This window comes from Symphalangus syndactylus, chromosome 2 (genome assembly GCF_028878055.3).
Source record: "Symphalangus syndactylus isolate Jambi chromosome 2, NHGRI_mSymSyn1-v2.1_pri, whole genome shotgun sequence".
In the NCBI taxonomy this organism is placed as follows: Eukaryota; Metazoa; Chordata; class Mammalia; order Primates; family Hylobatidae; genus Symphalangus; species Symphalangus syndactylus.
Genome location: NC_072424.2, coordinates 31,461,078 through 31,487,031, shown reverse-complemented (window position 1 = coordinate 31,487,031; position 25,954 = coordinate 31,461,078). Strand labels below are relative to the sequence as shown.

General features: G+C 39.9%; 1 protein-coding gene across 9 annotated transcripts in view; it reads right to left on the bottom strand.

The window, feature by feature from the left end:
* Positions 1–25,954, bottom strand: part of SORCS1 (sortilin related VPS10 domain containing receptor 1) — a 608,941-nt gene that overhangs the window by 451,622 nt on the left and 131,365 nt on the right. Inside the window, exon 1 of one of the 9 annotated variants that reach the window (XM_063618018.1) lies at positions 16,221–16,369. The exons of the other annotated variants lie outside the window; for them this stretch is intronic. The gene's annotated coding sequence lies outside the window, so the exon portion shown is untranslated. Of the gene's footprint in view, positions 1–16,220; positions 16,370–25,954 lie in introns of those variants that run through there. 9 annotated transcript variants of the gene reach the window in all.

Here is a 25,954-nt window from a genome sequence, read left to right as displayed (position 1 = left end):
GCTAAACAGCTAATAATCATTTTTTAAACATTTAATTTCATTATTCTTTAGCAAAACACAAATAAAAATCACAGTGATATTCTATACATACTCATTAGCGAAGAATAGAAAGACATGAAAATATTGACTTGGTGAAATGTGGAGCCACTGGAATTCTCCTACACAGCAGATGGAACTGTAAATTGCATTAACTAGTTTGCAAAAGTGTTTGACAGAGTATATTAACAGTAAGCCATGCCTACTCTATAGCCCAGAAATTCCACTTCTAGATAAAACTGGCAAAAAGGCATATATTTGAGCCTAAAAGACACACAAGAATATTTGTATCAGCACTATTTGTAGCAACTAAAAACTGGAAACAATTCACATGCCCATAAACCATGAAACTGATAAATTAACTCTGGAATATTTATACAATAGAAATTATAAAGCAATGAAATGAGCAAACTACTGCTACATGAAATAACCTATATAAATAAATCTCAGAATCACAAGTTGGTGCAAACGAAACAAAAAACAGACACAAAATAATAGTGTGTATAGTTCTATTTACAGTTGGAGCAAAAACAGGCAACAACAATCTATGGAGTTGAAGTCAGAAGTGTAGTTAGCTTTGACAGAAAAGGGAGTGATGGGGTTCAGGATTCACTACTCTAAAATATAGTATCTTGACATTTGAGGAAACAACAAAAGCAGGAAGTCACTGTCTGATCTTCTATTGCCTTCTTCCCCAAAGCAGACCACAGAAGAATTTTTTTTAAGTTTTAAATTGTTTATTTTTAAATATTTTTTGAGACAACGTCTCAGTCTGTCACCCAGGCTGGAGTGCATTAGCACGATCTCAGCTCACTACAACCTCCACTTCCCTGGTTCAAGCGTTTCTCCTGCCTCAGCCTCCTGAGTAGCTGGGATTACAAGTGCACAAGTGCGTGCCACCACGCCTGGCTACTTTTTTGTTTGTTTTTGGGGTTTTTTTGTATTTTTTTTAGTAGAGATGGTGCTTCACCATGTTGGTCAGGCTGGTCTTGAACTCCTGATCTCAAGTGATCCACCAGCCTTGGCCTCCCAAAGTGCTGGGATTACAGGCGTGAGCCACCGCACCCTGGCACAAAAAAATTTTCTGACCTCCCTCTAAAGCAGGTCATAAGACTCTGAGACAGGTGCCCACCCTATACCCAGGGGAAAGGAATGTCCTTATCTCTAAAGACACAGGGGCACAGAGAAGAATCTGAACAAACTGGTCTTGCTAAGTTCCCCCTAGTTGATTTCCATTAGATCACATGCCCTTTGTCCAAGCACACTTCTCCACAACTCTCCACTCTTTATTAAACCTAAGCATAAAAATACAAAGGGTTCCGGGTTTGAGTTTTCATTGCTGAAGGCGCCTATGTCATACAAAACTTACATTAATTAAGCTTGTATGCTTTTCATTTCTTAATCAATTTTTTCTTATAAGTGCCTTAGCCATGAACCTAGCAATAGGTAAAAAAGAAAAAACAAAGAAACAATAATAACAACAAACTTTCCTCTCCAACAGCAGGCAGCAGGACTAGATTTTCTGGAGTTCTAGGAATGTTCTGCCTCTTGATAGGGGTGATGGTTTTATAGAAAAATTTTTTTTTCTTTTTTTTTTTTTTTTGAGACAGAGTCTTGCTGCCGCCCAGGCTGGAGTGCAATGGCGCGATCTCGGCTCACTGCAAGCTCCGCCCCCCGGGGTTCACGCCATTCTCCTGCCTCAGCCTCCCTAGTGGCTGGGACTACAGGCGCCCACTACCTCGCCCGGCTAATTTTTTTTTTTGTATTTTTAGTAGAGACGGGGTTTCACTGTGTTAGCCAGGATGGTCTCGATCTCCTGACCTCGTGATCCGCCCGCCTCGGCCTCCCAAAGTGCTGGGATTATAGGCGTGAGCCACTGCGCCCGGCCTGAAATGTTTCTTTTATAATAAATAACTTATTGAACAGTGACTTCATGATTTGTGCAAATTTCTGTATGTATGTTACACTTTAATAAGAAAGAATGTTTTTAAAACTGAGAGAAAAATAATCTAGGCTTTTAACAGTACAGTTCGGTGGAAGCAACACTAAACCAAATAGCTTGAAGTTCCAGCTTCTAGGCTCAGCTCTGCTATTCAATAGCTATACAATTTTAGGTAACTTACTTTACCAATCTGAGCCTTGTTTTTTTGCATCTGTGAAGAGGACCTCAGCTCATATCTCAGCTGTAAATATTAAATGAGATTACAATTGTGAACTGTTTTGTAAACTCCTAAGCATCACATAAATATATGATGTGAACTAGTGGGTAAATTGTATTTGTAGATTGTAGATCTAGCCTGTAGCCGTTATATATAGCCTGTATTTTTTAAAAAATAAACATTTTTGAAAAATCAGATTTGTCATAAATATTACTTTTCAAATTACAATTAAATATTAGACAATCATGCAGTCCTTGGCTCAAATTCCTGATGGCAACAGCTGAGTAAAAGTTGAGTAGCGTCTGTTTTTCAATGGACCATGTACTCTGGCTCACCATAGTCCCTATCATTCACTTGTATTGACAGAATGAGTACTACAGAAATATGAGTTTGGGATCCACAGAAAATGTAATTGCTAGGATTTTTAAAAACTCGTCTAAATTAGAAAGCTCAATCAGATTGCAAAGCTCCAGACTGAACTTTTGGTTCAGGATCTGCTGAGAGAGAGAGCCCATTCACTCTGCCATTTCTTTCGTGTGATGCATAGTTCAGTCTCTGCAGGCTCCTTCTAGCAGGCAACCCATTTAATGCCCTAACCGTCCAAGCAGGGGAAATGCCATTCAATCAAAATGTATAATTAGAATTTCAGAAATGCCAAAGGCATGCTCAGACGGGCTGTACATTTATTTCCAACAGCAGGTATCTGCCAGATGTGCACTTCGTGAGGTGTGCTGTACTGAGCCCATTGAGGCATGACTATCTCTGCCCTTTTGAAACTTACAATCTACTTAGGGAGGCAGCTACTGCACAGAAGTCTGTTGGATAGACAAGGAAAGTAAATGCCAGAGCAAGAGCTGCAAACAGAGTGAGTGCTCTGGGGCCCCAAGGAAGGAACAATCATTGTGAACTACAGAAAATCTGACAAGGCGTTTTAGAAGCAATGAAATCATTAAACATATGGACCTAAAATTCAATGAGCCAAGGCCATCCCATTCCCTTTTCCTAGGCAGTGACCACGAAGGCGATGATCACTGAGATGAAGTCAGTTTGGGATAGGTGCTTTTACCTCAAATTATCCAAGTCACTCTACCCAGACAAGAATGATAAAAACAAGATATGAATAGGACAAATGTCTTTACCTTTTATGCTAACCAAATGCACAGCTTCTAATCTTAGGACTTCACTAATGGCCTTAAAATAAAAATGTTCCTGTCTTTAGAATTGCATGTAGTAAATAGACTGCAGTACAGAATCAGAACAAACTCAAAATGAGTAGGCCTGTAGGATTCTGTTCAAATCTGATTCCCAAAAGTGTTATCTGGAATATCTGTCCTCTTCAGCCCTTGGGGAAGGAGGAAGAGGGAATGCTGGCATCCATAAGTTTGAAGAATTTAACTTTTGTTCTTATAGATGTTAGCAAACTAAAGACACAGAACAAAGCTTTAGGGAGAAAATCTACTTGATTTGCAATTTCTAGATGTTTTTGTGATTAAACATAATCTATTAACAGTGATCAATATGCCTCAAAAGGTGCTTTCAGGGAATTCTGTTTGGTGATTTATTTTTTGAACCCAAGCCCTCATGCAGTGTGGGAAAATAAATGAGCTGAACTTGTGTGTCCTGTTTTTCTTCCTGTTATAGCTTTCCCTAATCATCAAGAAACAGACCTTTCTAAAGAATTTTGGAGGCTATGAAAAATTTCAGACTTGATTGGGTAGTTTATTCAGACGATGTTATTTTAAGGAATTTTGGATAACATAGAGCAGCAATCCCTAAATTTTCTAAGCAAAATATTTTTTTCTACAGCACTAAATTCTCAACTTAATCAACTTCACTTTTCCTATCTCTACATACATTGTACACACTTTTATTTATAGATATAGAGCATTCATTTGGGTAATTAAACTTTCTCCACTTTTTTTTTAATAAAGAGGGAAACAATTTTAAAAAGGGAGAAGGTCTTGCTATTTATTGAATGCCTATTATATTCCAGATATTTTGCATACAAAGAGACAGGCATAGGGTTTGGGTACACACATGAATACACTACATCAAGCAACAGCCTTGCATTCGGGATCATACTATAAATGCAAACTGTGTGTGTGTCCTTACAGTAGCTACACCTGGGAAGGAAGACCGGCTATGTGGAAAAACTGTTCGTGAATTTAAGAATACGCATATTTGGCCAGGCGCGGTGGCTCACTCCTGTAATCCCAGCACTTTGGGAGGCCGAGGCAGGCGGATCACGAGGTCAGGAGATCGAGACCATCCTGGTTAACATGGTGAAACCCTGTCTCTACTAAAAATGAAAAAAAAATTAGCCAGGCGTGGTGGCAGGCACCTGTAGTCCCAGCTACTCGGTAGGCTGAGGCAGGAGAATGGTGTGAACCCAGGAGGCAGAGCTTGCAGTGAGCCAAGATCATGCCACTGCACTCCAGCCTAGGCGACAGAGCAAGACTCTGTCTCAAAAAAAAAAGAATACACATATTTATCCCAACCCCTCCTCCCAAATGCAGGGCAGTTTTAGAGATTTCATGTTTCTTTGTGACCTTCTTGATCTAAAAATTCGTTAAGAGCAAGTATGTTAGAGTCAGGTAGGCTTAGTCTTGATACCTAATTCTATCATTTCAAACTGTTATAGGCAATTGATAAAATATCTTTCCTAAGAGTTAAAATATCTTTCAATGAAATTTCACAAACTCTTTCACTAGCCTGATCAATTATTTACATGGCTTCCTGAAGTTCTATATTAACTATCTTTTGCTTTGGTTTAAGCAAATAACATCTTCTATTCTACTTTACATGATTGGGGAAACTGTTTTTTATAAATACTTTATATTAAGTTTTTTTATAAGATGTAGTGATTTAACAACCAGAGAAATGATATTGTTGCAAACATGGAAGCAGAATAGCTCAGCCAACTCCCACTTGTGGGGATCGCTCTGATCTCCAATATTGAGCAATTAACATTTGAGTTATCTTTCCACGAGAAGTTTTGATGAAATTTTAATGGCCCTCTCCCTCATTTACAGGATGGAGGAGGATTGCAGAGGCTGAAGGGAAGGAATACAGAGATTTCAGAACCCACAGGCAAGTGGTTCTTGGCATACCCTCTGCCATATGCAAATTTTGGGCATCTCTTCTCTCTTCTATTTAGGATGTTCACTTCTTTCAAAGAACTCTGGTGAAGGCCGGGTTAATTAACTTGCATTCTCATTAGAACAACACAAATGATGACACACACTGGTCCAGAGTCCAGACCAATCTTAAATCAAGACTTTAAGTGGAACCATGACTGAGGTCCAGTGGGAGCTGTAAAGGACAAGTGAAAGATTATTTAGCAGAATTTCCAAATGTTAGCTTTAGAAACAACCCTTAATTAACAATCATTGAGGTCCCTTATGTGCTAGGTCCCATATGCTGGACATAAGAGATCCTTAAGGCAAGCTCCCTGGACTCAAGGAGTTCACAAAGTAGTGAGCTCAAGATCTCCTACAGTCATTAGCATGTCTAACACCTCCACTGTTAAGTCTAACAATAAGGCAGTGGACACAGGTGATAGAGCAGTACCAAACAAGTGACTTAACTCTGTAGTCAAGGTTAAACACTGGTGATTAGATAGTTCAACTCCACCTTCATTTTGCCTGTGGGTTAACTGTGGTGTATAGAAATGCATAGTAAATTGACCAGTCAGAAGAACAACACAGCAGTGGTTCAGGGTTTAGGGTAAAGAAAGCACTTGAATCACTTGTTAAAATGTGGATTTCTAGGTCTTACCTCCAAGATTCTGATTCAAGGTGTAAGATGGGAGGAGCTGAAACACACCGGGTAATCTTCCCTCTGGTACAGCACAACACACTTGAGGCACTTTTCAATAGAGTAAAACCGTAAAACCCCAGTAAATGAAAGGCTTCGGCTCCAGAGTGGGAGACCTGGATCTGAATCCGGATGTGACACATGTTCAGAGACGATAAGTGGTCAGTCCAAGTTCACAGTGCAGTATGTGTTCAGTAGAAAGGGGGTCATAATAACTACTTGCAGTGCTATTGTGAGAGTTACATCAGATAATGCATGTAAATTGCCGAGTCCAGAGCCTGTATGTATGTAATTCTAGCCATCATTAGTTGCTGGCCACATGGTATGCTATTGCAGAATCAGGACCCAAACCCCAGGTCTTTCGATTCTCAGTACACTGCTTTTTCACTGCCACACAAGGATTTCCAGGAAACACTGACCTTCCTGCATCAAACCAAAACTATCAAGGGCTCTCCCTCTCAGGCCAATAAATTTTCTTACATTTTTCTGCCACTCTGTCCCCAAACCACTTCTCTGGGGATTTTAATTTGTTGTATTCATTTTAGCACTTCAAAATTTTAGGCAATATATACCCTTATTTTTCATGCACCAAATTTAACTCCATAAACATGTGCTAGAGGGCATAGGTATCCAAAAAACACAAAGCATAGCTTGTGACATGAGAATTTTTATAGTCTTAGGAAAATAACACAAGTTCAAACTAATAATTCAAGATAGTACACGATTATATATTAATATATAGTAGAGACTGGAAGGACTAATGAAGTTTAAAGCAAGGAGAGGTCAATTTGTCCTAAAATGGGAGGAAAAGATGTCAGAAAGGTCATGGAACCTCAGTCAAGCAAGGAAAAACAGAGGAATTTGCTGTTATTTTGAAAAAATTCAAATATTTACAAATTAAGAGAAACTATTATAATTCTTACTTCCTAAAGCTTTCAAATGTGTGGTCAGAGGATCAGCCACATCAATGTCACCTGGAAGGTCCTAGTTTATTTGTGTTGCTCTAAAAAAAAAAAAGAAAAAGAAACAAAAAATAAAACCTAAGGCTGGGTGACTTATAAAGAGAGGTTCAGGTCATTTGAAGTCAGGAGTTCGAGACCAGCCTGACAAACAGGGTGAAACCACGTCTCTACTAAAAATAGAAAAATTAGCCGGGCATGCTGGCATATGCCTGTAGTCCCAGCTACTAGGGAGGCTGAGACAGGAGAATCTCTTGAATCCAGGAGGTGGAGGTTGCAGTGAGCTGAGATTGTACCACGGCACTCTAGCCTGGGTGACAGAGTGAGATTCTGTCTCAAAAAAAAAAAAAAAAAAAAAAAAGAGAGGTTTATTTGGCCCATGGTTCTGAAGGCTGTGCAAGAAGCATGGCACCAGCACCTTCTTCTGGTAAGAGAATCAGGCTGCTTTCATTCATGGCAGAAGGGTAAGGGCTGATGTGTGCAGATCCCATGGCAAGAGAGGGGGTGAGAGAGTGAGAAGAGAATTACCAGGCTCTTTTTAACAACCAGCTCTCATGGAAACTAACGAGTGAGGACTCATTATTACCAAGATGGCATCAAGACATTCACAAGGAATCTGCCCCCATGATCCAGATATGTCCCATTAGGTCCCACTTCCAACACTGGGGGTCAAATATCCAAATTGCAGCATGGGAATTTGGTAGAAATACGGAATTCCATGCCAACTCTAGATTTCTGTAACAGGAATCTACATTTTAATAAGATCACATGATTTGTGTGTAGGCTTTGAGAGGTAGTAGCATAGTGAGCACAGAAGTACCTATCACCCAGTTTCAACAAGTACCAATACCTGGTCAATCTTGTTTTATTTGTACCTCTGCCCATTTTCTCCCCTTATTTTTGGATTATTTTAAAGGAAATCCCATATACTCTATCACTTCATTGGTAATTTTTTTCACAGAGTACATCTTTAAAAGACACGGTCCTTTAAAAAAAAATGACTGCAAAACATTTACTGCACCTAAAATATAGTAATTTATGACTATTATTAAATATTACAGAAGGATTTAGACGGTTAAGGGAGAAGAGGATACTCTATTTTGGAAGAATCAGTAGAGATTTAACTAGCTGGCTTGAGGCTAAGGGTTAGTATTATCAGTACTAGAGTGTTGTGAAGCTGAATAATCAACCACAAAATCACCTGATGTGAAACACAGTGTGTTACCAGTAATATTAATTATGTCCAATGACTTCTGTCAGGTGTTATATCAAGGGTCACACATCAAAATCTAAAAAATGAAAGGCACAGTCTTATCAATGGGTTGCTTAGGTAGTAAAAAGTACTGAAAATGTTAAAACCTTTAACCCTGCAAATGGTTAGTCTATAAAGAAAAATAAATTTCTAACACTCCAGCTGGAAGTTCTAGCTAAAACAGATTTAGAACTATCTGCCTGTCAAAGTCTGAAAGAAGGAATCAACCCCAATAAATGCTAGCTTTGGTATAAACAGTTCTTGAAGGCTCAAGCAGACTCCAGCTAAACCTTGTAACCTCTGTGGGCTTTCATGGATAGTGCCTCTCTTTTGAATCAGGTGACTGAAATTACAATGGAAGCCTGGACATGAAATAAACTATCCTGGAAGCTATTTAGGGGGTTAAACTAGGGCCAGCTGTGGTGGTATTGTTTCATGATGTTTAGTGTATTTGCATATAGAGAAGATGAAGCAAATCAGATACATTGGATATAAGACCCAAAACAAAATAACTGATTACAGGGTAAAACAAAATGGTCAATTTCTGTTTCAAGGGTACTCCAAGGAGAATTTAAAAACTTTGACACGTTTTAGGAAGATAAATTCAGACGGTCAGGCAAAGGTTAACTTCTGGAGGACCCTAGATGTTAGGCTGAGGAGCTGGAACTTAATTCCACAGGCAGTAGGAACCACGGGAGTCTTTTATGGGATAAAAACAGCCCTTCAGGAAGGTGCATCTGACAACGGCAGTCAGCAAGCGTGAGAGCCCACAAGTGGGAGGACCAGCAAAGGGATTGCTGAAATAATGCTGGCATGAAGAGATAAGCCCTGGAATGGTTGAAGAAGGTCAATTGAATGTCAGCCTTGAGAGTTACATCACCCTCTCTTCACACAACACAAAAGCTCTTGTCTCTCCCATCCAGGACCCCATGAATTCCAACCTGAAAATCCACCATAGGTTGCAGGATTGAGATCCCCCCACACACATCAAAAGGAAATCACAGGCATGGAGCTAAGGAATACATGACCCAAATCTGCAGACTTTCAAATGAATTTGGGTTAATTTTCCTTTACACACTGGAATGTTTCAAAGTTTATAACAAGATGGAGAAAAAATGTTGTTCACCTGGATTTCTTTAGGTGAACGGAATAAAGCATTTATTAAGAGGAATAAATTTATTTGAAAGAGATGCCCTGATTAAAGCTTGTAATAGAGGCTACTCCTAAAAGAAAGTTTTTGGGTTTTGGCCAGGCGTGGTGGCTCACACCTGTAATCCCAGTACTTTGGGAGGCCGAGGCGGGTGGATCATGAGGTCAGGAGATCGAGACCATCCTGGCTAGCATGGTGAAACCCTGCGTCTACTAAAAAATACAAAAAATTAGCCAGGCATGGCGGTGGGCGCCTGTAGTCCCAGCTACTCAGGAGGCTGAGGCAGGAGAATGGCGTGAACCCAGGAGGCGGAGCTTGCAGTGAGCCGAGACTGCGCCACCACACTCCAGCCTGGGCCACAGAGTGAGACTCCATCTCAAAAAAAAAAAAAAAGTTTTTGGGTGTTGTTAAAGAGAAAGAGATGCAGAGAAAGAGAGAAGAAAAAAAGATAAAAGAGGAGAGCAAGTGTCATGGGGGAAGGGGAGCTGTGCTGACTGTCGTGTGACACCGTGCCATGCCATGACCCTTCACATTGACAGTAAAGCCACCAAATTACAAGATAATTGACATGGGTCAACTTGTACATCTCTGGGTATAAAGCAATTAAAGAGCGGATTGTCAACAAACCTGAAACCTAGCCTACATGTGCAATTAAATTTCTGCAAGTCAAATATGAGAGCATTTCTTAAAGGAACTCTCTAATGAGTCTTTAAAAATATGAATAAATCATGCCCCAATTTAGTTGGTAATTAAGGTGTTTGACTATCGGGGTGTGTGTGTGTGTGTGTGTGTATAAAATATATATAAATATATACATATATAAATATATATAAATATATAAAAATATAATATAAATATATATCTCATATATATATATATAAAATAGAATGGTCCTGTAACTCCTCTCTGAAGGCATGACAGAAAAGAGAAAGCCTGGTTATGTGATTTGTAACTGTTTAAAATAGAGTCAGGGGATGGGATAAGGAAGGAAGATTTGGAAGCCTTCCAAGATCTGGCTGAGTGATGTGCCTCCTCTCACCTGGATAATGATGTTGTTAGGGGCTGACTCAGGGATGAGTAGGGTGATGGTGGCTCTCCATTCCTCACTAATGTCCCCATCTGAGCATCCATTTTCTCATTAATGATCTCCTTGACACCGACTCGATTTACATGACATTGGGATTAATCAGCCAGGAGTTTTTTAGCTGCAGGAATCAGGCAATCCGTGTAACTCAGCGTGGCAGCGTGACATTATCACCAGCTAAGCAATATTAGTTCTGTATGATCACCATCTCCAGGGAACCTGCTGTGTGATAGGACTTCAGGTGCTGAAGTCATAAACCATTACACTCATCCCCGAGCAGCAGTATGACACCTCTCCTCAAGGACAGCCACGGAAAGCCACACTCTGGATCCAGCCTGATTTATTAGCAGGATCAGCAAGGGCACCACAGAAGTTTCAGTCACCAGCTGCTACAGGGAAGGATACCCTTTCTCCACTTCTGTGGCAGGTCCATATATACAGAATTACTCGAGACTCCAAACACAAACCATTATCTCTGTGGCAAATTATCTCTGTGGATTTCTGTCAAGGTACCCCTACCACCGCATCACAATTACTCATTTGCCTGCCAGTCAGCCCCCAGTGAGAATGTGAACACTTTGATGGGAAGAACAGTATTCACAGTTCTCTACCTGTTGTCTGGCATAAGAGAAGTCCTCAAAATATGTATGGTGAGTGAGTGAAGGAATGAATGAATGAGTTTTGGTGAATGAGATAATGGTTATTTTAACAAAGAAAGAAACAGAAGTTGGTGTTAAATTTGCTTCTCTTCTTGTCTTATTTTATCACTCATGAATTGAATTAATGAACAGTTCTTAACAGGAAGGAGGTGCTTTCTAGCTTGACTTCTGCCAGGTAAATCAGTGGCCACTGTATCTTAATCTGGTAAAGCTTCTCAGATGGTTGAAAAGGAATTCCAGGGTTTACACGAACATATATTGGAAGAAAGCATTAAATAGTTTCTCATATAACTACCCTTAAATGCTCAATTCCCCATCCTTTTCCTTATGTGAAATGGGCCTCAGGGAACAGAAAGAGGCTCATATTAAAACACACTTGGGTTATGCTCCCATCTGCACCACTTCCGGTTTCTGTAACCTTGGCCGACTTGGTTTCCCAAGAGCCTCTGTTTCCTTATCTGTAAAACCAGAGTAGTAATTTAGACCACATGCAATTTTAGTCACTACAATACAGTGTAAGTGAAACGTTGAGTGTAAAGTTTCTAACATATTGCCTGGGACTTCATAGGTGCTCATTAGTAAGAAGACATCATTTTAATCAATCAGTTCTCTTTAGAGAGATTAGCAATATTTGGTTTGTGTGAGTAATGGGCTATATTGGTTAAATCCTCAGGAACCCCTTCATAATTCAATCAAGCACTGTTGTAGAAACCAACCAACAATCCAAGCATGGAAATAGTGTTTTAATTATGTGCTACATCTGCTGGTATACCCCAAGGTTTTCATCTGTAAGCAATTCATTCTCTCATTATCTCTCTCCTTTTCACTGAAGGGCATCACAGATTGCATATGCTCACTTCTAAATCAAGGAAGAAGGAAGTAGATGTGTGATCCCGGCAAGCCACTTAACCTCGCCTGACATCTCTTTGTTCATCATTAAAATGAATCAGTTGGACTAGACAATCTCTCGGGTCTTTTGGCTCAAGGGTTTGTGATTATAGGAAATGAGCACTCATAGTTCCTAGATACCAAATCATTAAGTCAGTCCAGTTAAAAACTATTAAACCAACTGAAGCCAAATAATTTTCTTAACTTTGCTTTAGTGGGAAGATTACTATATAGTAAGCCCATAGCATGTACAGATACTTTGATAGATGCTGTCTCATGGAATGTCAATCAATAGTTACGCTTTCATTTAAGCAAATTCTTGGACAAACCTGACTTTATGTTTGTTTTTATGAGAGGATGTTTTGGTCATTCACTGGCACACTAGCATCATTCTGTAACACTGGAAGGATACCATAAAGGCATTTGCATGATGGCCAATATTCTCTTTCACTAGTCAGAAGAATGGGTTTACTTGTTTTGGAGCATATTTGTCGGAAGAATTCCCACTAAATCTACTTATGTGGGAGCTCACATCCTCCTCACCATACACTTCTCATTCACGCATTCAACTGCAAATATCAGTCTTGGTATTCCTTTTCCTGCAATCCTCCATAACCACAGTGTGTAGCAAACATTCAGTAAATGTTAGCTTCCTCTCTTCCAGCAAAATCCTAAGAGTGAAAGGAGAGCCACTTCATTTTAATCCTATTGCCTAAATTCTCAATGCATCATTCAATTAATCCAACAGATATATATTGAAACTTTATTTTGGTAAGAATTAGGTACTCTAGATATGGGAGAAGGTAAAGAAATTAGGCCATTGATACTTTAGACATTACAATTAAGAATGGGGAACAGACACTAACCAAATACACCCACACATACCTGCATGTATATATGCATACAAACTCATTCTATTTTCTCACTCCTATCCAAGTTTTAGGTTGGCAGCCAGGCCCTTTATCTTTCTTGTATTAGGGACTTACTAGTGTTGAAAACATAAGCCACATTCTAGGTAGAGGGAACAGCGTATGTGACATCTCTTAGGAAAGAACATCACAGCAATGAAAGAGTTGATGGCAGATGTGTTTGGAAGGCAGAGAGTGGAAAGTAGAGGAGCCTAAAGTGAGCCTTGGAGGGACACACACATGCAGCAAGCAGTGCCATGTCGCACAATAACTTAGAGGGTCTAAAAGTATTTTAACCATTTTTCTACTCGAAAAAAAATTAAAGACATCAGGAGTGTTCTACTCCGTGTTGCTTTTTTTTTTTTTTTTTTTTTTTTTAAGTTTAAGAACATCTCTTTTGTCGGGTCAAGTGCCAGTCTCTACATTCAATACTTAAGTACCAGGTGACCGCAGAGAAGCATAATAATAGCATTATTAAAAGTAATGGCTGTCATTTACTGAGAATGCCTAAAGTTCTAAGCTAAGTACTCTATATCCATTATATAATACTCATCTTCTATCTACACCCTGAGGTAGGCATTATTTTTGTCCCTAAGTGACAGATAAGAAAATGCAGTTAAATATCTTGCCTGAGGTCAATTTGTAAACCCCAATTTGTATGATTCTAACTTCTCTATGCGTTTGCCTGTGTCCCACACTTTGTGTCTCAGTTCTCCACACCCATAGCTCTGCTATCTGGACAAAGGAAAATCACAAATATAACAGGTGTAGGCACATATTCATAAGAGGTTTTAAAGCTGAATTTCACAGAAAAAAGCAATTTAACTTGGTGTTTTCTTTGTTTGGAGGCATATTGAAAAGTTAATGAAAAAACACAGTAGTGGCAAAACTCACTTGATTTTGAACAGGAATAAAACTTTTCTCAATACAAGCCATCATTTTAAAAACAGGCCTTATTTTTACATTATGCCGCATTTAAAACTGAAAAGATTTTTTTAAAAACCAAAGGAAGGAAAATAGAAATAAAGGGGAAAGCTATACAAGAAGGAAAAATGATTGGATGACAACTAAGAAAATGACAAAATCACAAGGACAAAAAAGGAACAGGACAAACAGCAGAAGAATGAATGAAAAGGGTCACACTGTAGAGGGCACAGGAGATGCCAAATCTTCTGCAATTCACCCAAATCTCAGAATTTCATGCTTCCCATTACTGTTCTTAGAGAAACAATTAGATTAAAAACCACTGCTCACAGTTCTCAAACTGTTCTTTTCTCAGAAACTGCTTTGTTTCTGAAGGGACAGCTCAGCCTATGTGGAGGGTATTCATGCAGATGGAAGAAGAGGTCTACACAGAAAATTAGACCAAAAAAGTCAGAAGTTTCTCATCTTGGTTTGAAAATATTGATAGAACCACCTCTTTTTTTCTAACCCCTGGACCATGAGAATTATTACATGTGTCAATAGTTTCTTCTTTCATTTATAGCTAAGCTAGTTCATTTGGTTTCATCAAAAGGTAACTTTCCAGTGATCCTTTTCAACTCTTGCCAGATTTTTCCATTTCTAATGCATTTTTTCTAGCCATGGCCCATAATAATCATCAAATGAGCAATCTGAAAGCAATTGATCATGCCTATAGTCATTTCAAGAATCAACGCCTAGGGCTTGGAGGCACAGAGTAACATCACTTGGCAAACTGCCTTGAATGACTTTATTTCCATTCTTATTGAAAAAGACTGAGTTTTCTGCAAGGTTTCTGTGACGTTACTAGAAAAGAAAAATATTGCATTAATAGCCTCAAAATGTGAATGACAACCAATTTATATCTCTCTTTTTTTTTGGTGGGGGGGAACAGGGTCTCACTTTGTCACCCAGGCTGGAGTGTAGTGACACAATCATAGTGCACTACAGGCTGAACTCCTGAACTTAAACAGTCCTCCCTCCTCACCCTCTCAAAGTGCTGGGATTACAGGCATAAGCCACCATGCCTGGCCAAAATGACATCCTCTCTGACTTACCTCTCTAACACTTCAAACCATATTTGTGTTCCACACCAAACTCAGCATCTTTTCTGCTTCTCTTTAGCTCCCATTCCCAACTTTTCTTCACTAGGACCCTGTGTTTCTGCTTTCCAAAGCCAGAAATCTGGACTAACATTGACATGTTATTCTTCTCCATATGTTATTCCACCACGTTTAGAATCCCAGACATATGCACAGTCCAGTGTACCGTGAACTTTGTGAAGTGGAAAGTCCCACAGGAGTGAAGAGTGCCCACAGGAATCAGTGGTAGCATTTGCAACCTTTTGATAGAGCCAAGAACAGACAGCCTTACTGCTTCTCTGTGGGACTAAGACTCTGAAGGACTGCAGTTTGAATTGGATCTGTTGCCCTAAGCTGCATTCCAAATATATAAATAAATGTAAGACACGCAGACACACGTCCATTAGTAAGAACTCTTGTTGCAACAATTAAGAGGCATCAGCTGGGACTAATTTAAGCAAGAAAGGGCAAAAAAGGGAAAGTTATTACATTTATAAAGAGGCATGGCATGGATCAAAAGCCTTGAGGGCTGAAATTAGGACATAAAAACCATTAAGATCCCTGTAGTGCTCATTGTCCATGTTTTTCCTTGATTTCTCTTTGCTTATCTGCATTTTTTCCTTTCTTTTGCTCTTCAGTTCACATTCTGGGTGACCGTGTCCACCCTAGAACTCCTGAAGTTTCTGTTTTCTGTCAGTTACAGAAACCGCCGCTGCCCCTCAATTCTACCTCTAGTTTCCTGGAATGGGAAATCTGGTATCAACCAGCAATGAGTTAAGAGAGCTGAGTCACTTACTATAAATAAGCCTGCTGAGAACCTCCCCTTGTTGCCCTATGGATATGTGGAGATGTCTCCAGAAAAGAGGGGTCTTGTGAGTTGGGCGATTCTCCACAGCACCTAATGCCGCAGGGGAAATGACAACAGAGCTGATATTGCTGAAACTGTTCACTGAGAGAGGCAATCATTCGGGGCTGAAACAACACAATTAAGGCTCCTTCCCACCCTCTCTTCACTCTGCGCACCTTAAACTACATGATACCCTCACACTGACTGCTGCAGTCATCAACCTAGCAACAAGAATTGACTACCGCAAGGATTTTTGCCACAATCACCACTGAACCTGTCCACCCTGAAATCTGCCTGTACAACGATCTCACCATCTTCTTTTTTAAAGGAAGGCATATGTATTTAGTCTGTTCTCACACTGCTATAAAGAACTACCTGAGACTAGATAATTTATGAAGAAAAGAGGCTTCATTGACTCACAGTTCTGCAGGTTGTGCAGGAGGGGTGGTTGGGGAGGCCTCAGGAAACTTACAATCATGGTGGAAGGCAAAGGAGAAACAAGCACATATTCTCACAGCCAGCAGGAAAGAGAATATGCGCAGAGGGGAAGTGCCACACGCTTTTAAATCAGCAGATATCGTGAGAACTCACCATCACGAGAACAGCAAAGGGGAACCTCACCCCCATGATCCAATCACCTCCCATCAGGCCCCTCCTCCAACACTGAGGATCACAACTCGAAATGAGATTTGAGTGGGGACGTACAGCCAAACCATATCAGCATGTTTCTAAACACCAGTAAAATGTGCTATGCTTTCCCAATCTTATTTTTCATAAAGCCTCAGTCTCACAGCTACAAAAAGACAATAATATGATTCTTGGCAGAGGCATAGCATAGGCTGAGCAAAGTGTCTGATCTCTATAGCAAACAGGTGATGATAGAGAACTTGAACAAAAACACATTCATCTAAAAGTAAACACCAATTTCTATATGCCAAAAACTATGCTAAGCTCTTAGTCCAATTAAGTTAGCAAATTACCACATAATAGTTCAATAAGATAGAGATTCTCTCGTTTTACAGACTACAGATCAGAGAGATTAAATACTCCCATTAACAGTATAAAGAAAGTGGCTAGAGTTTAGCTAACTAGTTGTTTTCCCCTCCTTGAGGCTTATCGAAGTTTTGCTGCTTTTCTTAAGTCCTCACCCGCATTCTCTTATTTTCAGAATTCTGCCATCTCTAGTACAAGTAAGTGGGTTTCTGCTTCCAGGAGAACTTTCCAGCCATGTTGGGTGAGGGAGCCTGGAGCTGGTGAGCCTCCAGATAAAGAAATACAGAGTTATGCAAGGCAGCTGCATGTGGCACATTAATCACTCCTGATGCTCTGGGAGAAGTGAGATACAATTATAAGCCAGTTAATCCCCTAGTTCATTGGTAGTGGGGTGGGAAAACTGTTAATCAGCATCACAAACACATTTGGAAAGAGGTTTCCAATAGACAGCTTGGAGAGAACAGAGATAGGAAGATCAATTCAACAGGAAAATCTCTTATTTCTCACATCTGGAAGCACCCTGGTTAAGTCTTAATTAGATTGTGTAGTAAAGAAGATCTCATAAACAGAAATGGTGGGGAGGGGTAGAGAGGGAGCTGAAGGCTGGTGAGTCAATACAGTTGGCCATGCTCCAAGTATCAGAAAAGAGCCCAGAGTCAGGAGTGCAGACACTGCTTCATCAGGGAAGTATGCGTGAGAGACGTGTGCGCTTTCCACCTTTCTTTCCTTCATACCGCAATTAAAAAACAACACTAATAGGCCGGGCATGGTGGCTCATGCCTGTAATCCCAGCACTTTGGGAGGCTGAGGCGGGCAGATCACCTGAGGCCAGGAGGTTGAGACCAGCCTGGCCAACACGGTGAAACCCTGTTTCTGTTAAAAATACAAAAATTAGCCGGGTGTGGTGGCAGGAGCCTGTAATTCCAGCTACTTGGAAGGCTGAGGCAGGAGAATTGCTTGAACCCTGGAGGCACAGGTTGCAGTGAGCTGAGATCCCGCCATTGCACTCCAGCCTGGGAAACATGAGCGAAACTCCATCTCAAAAAAAAGCAATGTTCATGGAAGAAACAAAGCCTCTCTGCAGCTCCATCTAAAACCTAAAGAATGAAAGACCCATCTCTCCCAGCAGGATGAATTAGTTGGACATTGACTCCCGAACTTTTCCACCAGAACTCCCTTTATAATTTTTCCCCATAAACAGTATGTTTTATTTTTGTAATCAAATATAAAATAATTTAATCTATTCACTCATTTTTAACTAAATTATACAAGAATGCTAAGCTGATCTCTGGATCATGGTGATATAATCAATGTAATCATCATCCAGTCGAAGAAATATCTAAAAGCTGGAATGACTTCGCCATTCTGTGAAATCAAGAACACAAATGCATGTACAATTTTAATTGGGCATCTGTAATATAAAAAAAGCTTAGTATATTACCACCTTTTTTTTTTTAATCCCAAGAAATATCTAGATTAGATGGAATGCACTGACCCAGATTCAGATGATTTCCAGGCCCCCTACATCTTTTTAGATGTGGAGACTTATATTCTGTGCCAGTGTTTTTCTAAGGCAACTTAGAGCGTTTGGTCCAGTGAATCTACAAAAAAACAAAAGCAAAAAAAACACAGAAAAACTTCACATGTAACATTACGCATGGTTCTCTTTGGAGGAAAGCATAGTGAATCAGGTGCTGTGCTTCTCATCAGGAATGTGTCTTCCCATTACATGATTAAATGAGAGTACCTTCACCTGAACCCAGCAGCTTAGCGCCCTACCATTCAAGCAACGCCATACCAGCAGAACCATGCTTTTGCAAAATGGAGTGAAAAAAATCCCATGTTTATCATTAGTAACAGATTAAAAGTTACTCAGGGAACTATGTATAGTGTTAAATCATCTGGAGCTCCACGGTCAATCAGATTTTCTACAGATGAGGCATAGGGCTCACTGACTGATTGCAAACATCACCTACAATTTGGGCTTTTCCTCTTCTAACCTGCTTTGCCTGTCAGTGGAAAAGCTCCTATCTCACTTAAAAGCTATTTCACATTTGAAGATCATTAAATCACTAATGTGTTTTAGAACAGACTAATAGGTAAAGGGACAGCACTTCTAGAATACTTACACTCTTAAGCGCTTTACTTGGATGGCCTCATTTAATCCTCACAAATATCCTATGAAATCAACCTTATAAGTATAGTTCCCATTTTATATCTCAATACTATATATTAAAAACAATATATAAAAATATATATATTTACAACATATATATAATATATATATATAGTTTGTAAATAATATATATATATTGTTTGTAAGTGCAGAATCAGGATTTGAACCCACACAGTGTGATTCTTGAGCCTACATATTTCTAGTATCCCATAACGTTATATTTGCTAGGAGTAGAGCGAGATTAAAAGCCCATCTGTATGTATAGTTTCATTTAATCCAGCCTGCTTGAAGGGGAAAATGTGAAAACGTTTAACAGTTTGGTCATAAGAAATGTTGAGTTATTAGATCCTTTCATTTTGATACAGCAATAAAAAATAATATGAATAAAAATAGTATAACAATTATTTTCATAGAATTTACATTGTAGTAGGCATTCTAAGTAATCTACAGATAATTTAATGTAATGTGTGTAGGTTTTATGCAAATAGTACACCATTTATATAAGAACTTAAGCATCTGCAGATTCTGGTATTCATGGGGTCCTGGAACCAATCTCTCATGGATACTGAGGGACAATTGCATTGGTGAGGTAGAAATGAGGAGTCTTGAACCAGTGCCAATATTCTCTATGTTCCCAGACATATATAATACAGACCTATAATACATTGAGGAGAGAGTTGATGACACTGGCATAAGTGAACTTAAGTCCTCTGCCCACCAAGCCTAGAGGTGACCTCATCAAGCTATTTGGGTTGACTGGCCCAAAGAGTCATTGCATCTCCCTGAGCTGGTTCCACCGGACTGTTCTTAATGGAGATTTCAACACGTGAGAGCTATACCTGATAGAACAGACTACTGCCTCAGATCCAAAGCACTGAGACCTTTTTAAGCAGCGCTTCCTTCTCATCCTGCATCTCATGAATACCCTCTGTGAAAATATCTGTACCCAGACCACCACCCAACTCTCATTTGAGTGAAGGAAATCTCATGGTTAAGAAAATGCCAAATTCTAAAACATTTAATTGGATGCTATAATCATCCTCCTTATCGTTCAGGCTTCTATTTATAAAGAAGGCTCCATTCTTGCTTGTTTTCTATGTGATTATTTATGTTTTAAATTAGGAACCAGGCTGGGCACGGTGGCTCATGCCTGTAATCCCAGGACTTTGGGAGGCCGAAGCAGGTGGATCATCTGAGGTCAGGAGTTTGAGACAAGCCTGGCTAACATGGTGAAACCCCTACTCTATTAAAAATATAAAAATTAGCTGGGCGCGGTGGAACACACCTGTAATCCCAGCTACTCAAGAAGCTGAGGAGGGAGAATTGCTTGAACCTGGGAGGCGGAGGTTGTAGTGAGCTGAGATTGCGCCACTGCACTCCAGCCCGGGCGACAGACTGAGACTGTCTCAAGAAACAAAACAAAAAATTAGGAACCAAATATATGAAGTCAGTCTACCGAAAGGCTCAGTGATGGTGAGATGCTTCCATGGTGACACAAGTTATGTAACTGGCTGTGAAGTGCGTGAGGGCAGGCTACCGCAAGCTCCTGGGGAGGAGCAGTAGGCCAATGTACTCATTTCAGAACTGCATACAGCCCTGATAGCTCAATAAGAATCAAACAACCATAATATGTTTGCATTTCTATCTAGCTCCCGGACTCAAAGAAACTTGAATAAATATTGGCACATTTTATAAATGAACTGTGGGAGTGGGGAAAGCCAGCATCTTTCTCATATAAAATCAGTTTCAGGCAAAATTGTGGAGAAACTTTGTGCAGTTTTCAGAATATTGAACATTATATTGTTTTCCATGCAAATGACTCATCCAATTCTTATAATACCCCTTTGAGGTAAACACCAGAAAAGGATCATTAGTCCCAATTGCTTCAGCTAGAGAGGCTAATAGGAGAAACTTGCTCATCAAGAGCCAAACCAAATTTCAAAGGGAGAAACTTTCTATGTACTTTGTTTTGAGGTCACTTTATTGATTTTTATTTATTTATTTATTTTGAGACTAGGACTCACTCTGTTGCCCAGGCTGGAGTGTAGTGGCGCGATCTTGGCTCATTGCAGTCTCCGCCTCCCAGGTTCAAGCGATCCTTGTGCCTCAGCCTCCTGAGTAGCTGGGATTACAGGGGTGCACCACCAGGCCCTGCTAGTTTTTGTATTTTTAGTAGAGACAGGGTTTCACCATGTTAGGCTGGTCTCAAACTCCTAGCCTGAGGTGATCTGCCTGCCTCAGCCTCCCAGTGTGCTGGGATTACAGGCGTAAACCACTGCACCTGGTCCTTTATTTGTTTTTAATTCCTCCATGTAGTTATTTACAGCCAGGTGTCACCAAACAAAGCTATAGAGGAAAAACGGAGATTGATCAAAGACTGAACTGAAGCTTCATAAGCTTCCCTAGATGGGGAAAACGAAAAGAAAAACAAATTTCTCCTACAGCTGTAGAAAACGTGTGGGAAAAAATGTAGGGAGAAGCAGCTGAGAAGGAAAAGCAAGCAAGCACTTAGCCATGTAATGTACACGGGTCCGAAAATCACACAGAGGTGACTTTCAGCTCTGAATCGACTGCCTAGTAACTATGTGGTCTCAGGCAAACTGCTTAAATTCTCTTTGTTTTAAGCTGGTAAAATGGGGATAAAGAGGAAGGTAGACACCGCCCACCCCCAACCCCGGGCTGGGGATGGGGGGCGGGGTGGTGGTGGTGAGGACTAAATGAGATAATGCACATTTAATATTCAATATTATATTCTGTCTTTTAATCCCTGCTCATAGATTAGCAACAATTAGTTCTTTTTTGGAGACTAACAGAAAAGTTACCGAAACTGAACTTTAACCAAAGTTTAAGGCATGATAATCTTTCAATCCTGAATGCTAATAAAAATGCCAAGGAATCGCCTTTAGGGTTAATGCAAAATAAAGAGGAGTCATTTACAAAGCAAAACAGAAACTACTAAGCACAATTAAGCTAAGTAATAGGAAAGTAATCTAAAAAGTGTAAAATAAAAAAAGGATGACTTTCTTTGTAAACAAAAAGAAAAAAGAAATCACGCCTGTAATCCCAGCACTTTGGGAGGCCGAGGCGGATGGATCACGAGGTCAGGAGATCGAGACCATCCTGGCTAACAAGGTGAAACTGCTTCTCTACTAAAAATACAAAAAAATTAGCCGGGCGTAGTGGCAGGCGCCTGTAATCCCAGCTACTTGGGAGGCCGAGGCAGGAAAATGGTGTGAACCCGGGAGGAGGAGTTTGCAGTGAGCGTAGATCGCGCCACTGCGCTCCAGCCTGGCGACAGAACGAGACTCCATCTCAAAAAAAGAAAAAAAAAAAAAAAAAAAGGATGACAAACTTCTGAAAGTATGCCAAACTAACTGAAAATTCTGGCCCTATATAATGCTGCCCTCTTGTCTGTCCTATAGAAACTTCTCAAACGTAAATGTGCCAAGAATATTTTAATATTCTTTAGCATGAGCCAAAGTCACTTAAATGTTCTGTTCTGATTCTTTCCTGCTTCTCAGAATAACTGAGCTCAGCCCAATCTTTCTGGAAAAGCAGCAGGAAGAAGCATCCTTCTTTCCTCTCTGGCTCCCCTGCGGGATCAGCTGGAAGGGATGGGGAGCCTCTCAGTCTCAGCAGTCACCAATTAACCACCTCCTAAGAGCTCCGCAGCTGATCTGTTTTTTAAAGAGACTAGACATCTTCCGCCACTGCAATCTGTGTTAAATAGAACTAGATATCTGACCACAATAACCGAAGGTTAAATAAACACATTTTTTTCACAGAATATAGTAAAATAAGGCTACTTACTAACAACTAAGGGCCCGGAACAGTGGCTCACATCTATAACCTCAACACCTGGGGAGGCTGAAGTGGGAGGATCACTTGAGGCCAAAAGTTCAAGACCAGTCTGGACAATGCAGTGAACCCCATTTCTACCTAAAAAGAAAAAAATTAGCCAGGCTCCTCCTTAAGTCCAGGAGTTGACGCTGCCATGAGTCAGGATCACAACACTGCAGTCCAGCCTGGGTGACAGGGTGAGACCCCATCTCTAATAAAAATAAATAAGTAACCACTAAACCTAGCAAGCCAGTGGCAAAGTGATAATATTTATATCCTTCCAGGATTCCCAAGTCACTGCTATCACCACACTAACCATGCTACACAATAGCCAATGACTCCATATGATACGTGTGTTGCTTTAACTAATGGCCCAGGGTTTTGGGGGTTTTTTAAGTTTTCTTCTTGCCACGTTAATTTTCTCTGGGGGCTTATGCTCAGATCAGTAGGAACTTCAGCAGCAATTTTCTTTTATTGACTTTGGGTTGCTCTCCACATTTAATTATGCCAGATAATAAATGCAGAAATACTATATGGAATCCAAATCACATATCCAGAACACAGGGACAGAACATTTGTGAATTCACCCCTTATCGTATTTGGCCCAAGACTCAAGGACAAATTTCTTCACTGAGCAGCTGAGATGTCACAAGTAAAATACCCTCTAACTTTAGTATGTAAAGCCAATCTTTAGTTTATAAAGACAAGAAAAGCACCTTTCTGAATTTAAGCCAGTGACAAGAACTCTCTAAGCCTCACTGTCCCCTTCTGCAAAATGATCATGATAATATCAGCACGCATCTCATAAAGAAACCTGATTAGGAGTGTTGTAATGATTACATAAGATGATGTATATAGAACACTTAGCATAGTACCTGGCAGAGTAGTCAAAAGGATTTGGTGGTAGCAGCAGCAGCAGCAGCAGCAGCGTCATTAGCACTTAAAAAACTAATGAGACTGTATAAATGTCTGAAAGTTAGATGGTATTTACCAGCGTTGGAAACTTTTAACCCAGCAATCTATCTCCTGGTATCTATCCTAGAGAAATAATCTCATACACAGCCCAAGGAGCATGTAAGAGGCTGTTAATATAATACATTGTTTGCTATAACAAAAAAGTCCTCAAATAACTTAAATGCCCATTATTGACAAAATCATTAAATAATATTTTATTGTACAATGTAATACTATGCAATCATGTTAAAGAATAAGGTAGATTTACATGTACTGACACACACAAAAATCTCTAAGATGTATTATTGCTAAGCAGGAGGAAAAACGCAAGTTCAGAACAAATGTGTAATAGGAAATAATTTGAATTTAGGGAAAAAAACAGTAAAATACAATATATTTTACCACATAAATTCCCACATAGTGATTAACCCAGGACAGCACATTGGAAACAGGGTCTTTCTAGCTGCTGCAGTTAAGCATTTCATGATGTTGTCTATCTCTGCCACTTTCTGAAATGTCCTGGCCAAGAATGAAATATACTTAGATAAATGTTTAGTTGAAAAGCAAGAAAGGACAACTTCTAAAGGGGATTTAAAAAAAAAAGAAAGAAAGAGAAATGAGAAAGGAGATTTCTGATAACTTCAGCATTAGGATCCAAGGGGGCCTGAAGCTAGGTCTATCGGCTTGAAATTTTAGTTACAGGGGCAGTAATTCCTCTAGTTATGGAGTCAGTTTTAGTCCCACGTGTGATTTTTAACTTGCAATTGAAATACACTCAAACTCCCAGTTTTTTTTCCTTCCCCTACACCCATGGTTTTTAAACATTTTTGTTCCTATATTCAACAGAATTTTATATAGAGGCCCAGTATGTAAATCCAGCTATCTAGTGAAAGGTGAGGAAGTGAGAACACAGACCTCAGAACCCTTAGATTGGTCTGACAGAGGGGCTAACGCACTACATTTCAAACGAGGCTTTCAGAGCATGTGTCTCTGTTTCCTAGACAAACCAATTAGTGTTAAAGTGCCTCGATTTCTTTATCCCAAATGAGAATAATAATATGTTCCTTATCTATCTTTTAGGCTTTGATAACATGAAAAGCACAGCTCTTATGGCATTTTGGAAAAATGCAAATCTTTCTTAAATTAAAAATTCTTGTTCCAGTTTCAAATCTGAGTCCATAATAAAGATTTCATTAACCTTAAAATGCACTATTTCAAGCAAAGAGATGGTAGCCTTTAAAACTTCACAGTGCTGTCAACCCTAAAGTACAGCAAACTCTTAAGCACATCTCCTGTAATTATGCTTGAAATAATCACAGTAAATAAAAGGTGATGACAAATCAGACAGCCACAGATCTCCTGCTGTGGTTTAGAACTTGTATCTATCAATTTCATTCTGTCTTTGAGTCTGGTGTAATCATTTCTGGCATTGTAGAATTATCCAGCAGCACAACAAAAACAAGAACTATGAAACGACAATAATAACAACGAATAGCTTTACCCTGGCAGGAAAGGGCCTGGCATTTACCAAATTCTAAAACAGAATTTTCAAAGAGACTCACATCATCTAGATTTATAAAGAGCTTTGGAGAGCATCTAGAATCAGGCTGGTAAATAAGTTTTCTCTCTTATGCTAACTTGGATCTGTTGGGTAGTGACTACTTTTTAAGGCCATCCTACTTCCACATGAATGTGTTGTGACAGATGGGCAATATCTTCCTTGCACATGGAAAAATAAAGGGATGGTTCTCATGCTGTGTACAGGGAACCCCTGATTTTTACCAGCGGGGAAGTGAACTATTTTTTTTTTTTTTTTTTGAGACAGAGTTTCACTCTTGTTACCAAGGCTGGAGTGGAGTAGTGCAATCTCGGCTCACTGCAGCCTCTGCCTCCTGGGTTCTAGCGATTCTCCTGCCTCAGCCTCCCAAGTAGCTGGGATTGCAGGCACCTGCCACCACGCCTGGCTAATTTTTGTATTTTTAGTAGAGATGGGGTTTCACTGTGTTGGCCAGACTGGTCTGGAACCCCTGACCTTAAGTGATCCACCCACCTCGGCCTCCCAATGTGCTGGGATTACAGGCCTGAGCCACCACACCTGGCTGGAAGTGAACTATTAAACACTGACACAGCTTTATGGGCAAGAAGGCCATGTTGGAGCTTCTGTGGTTATCCCAAGAATAAACTTATATGT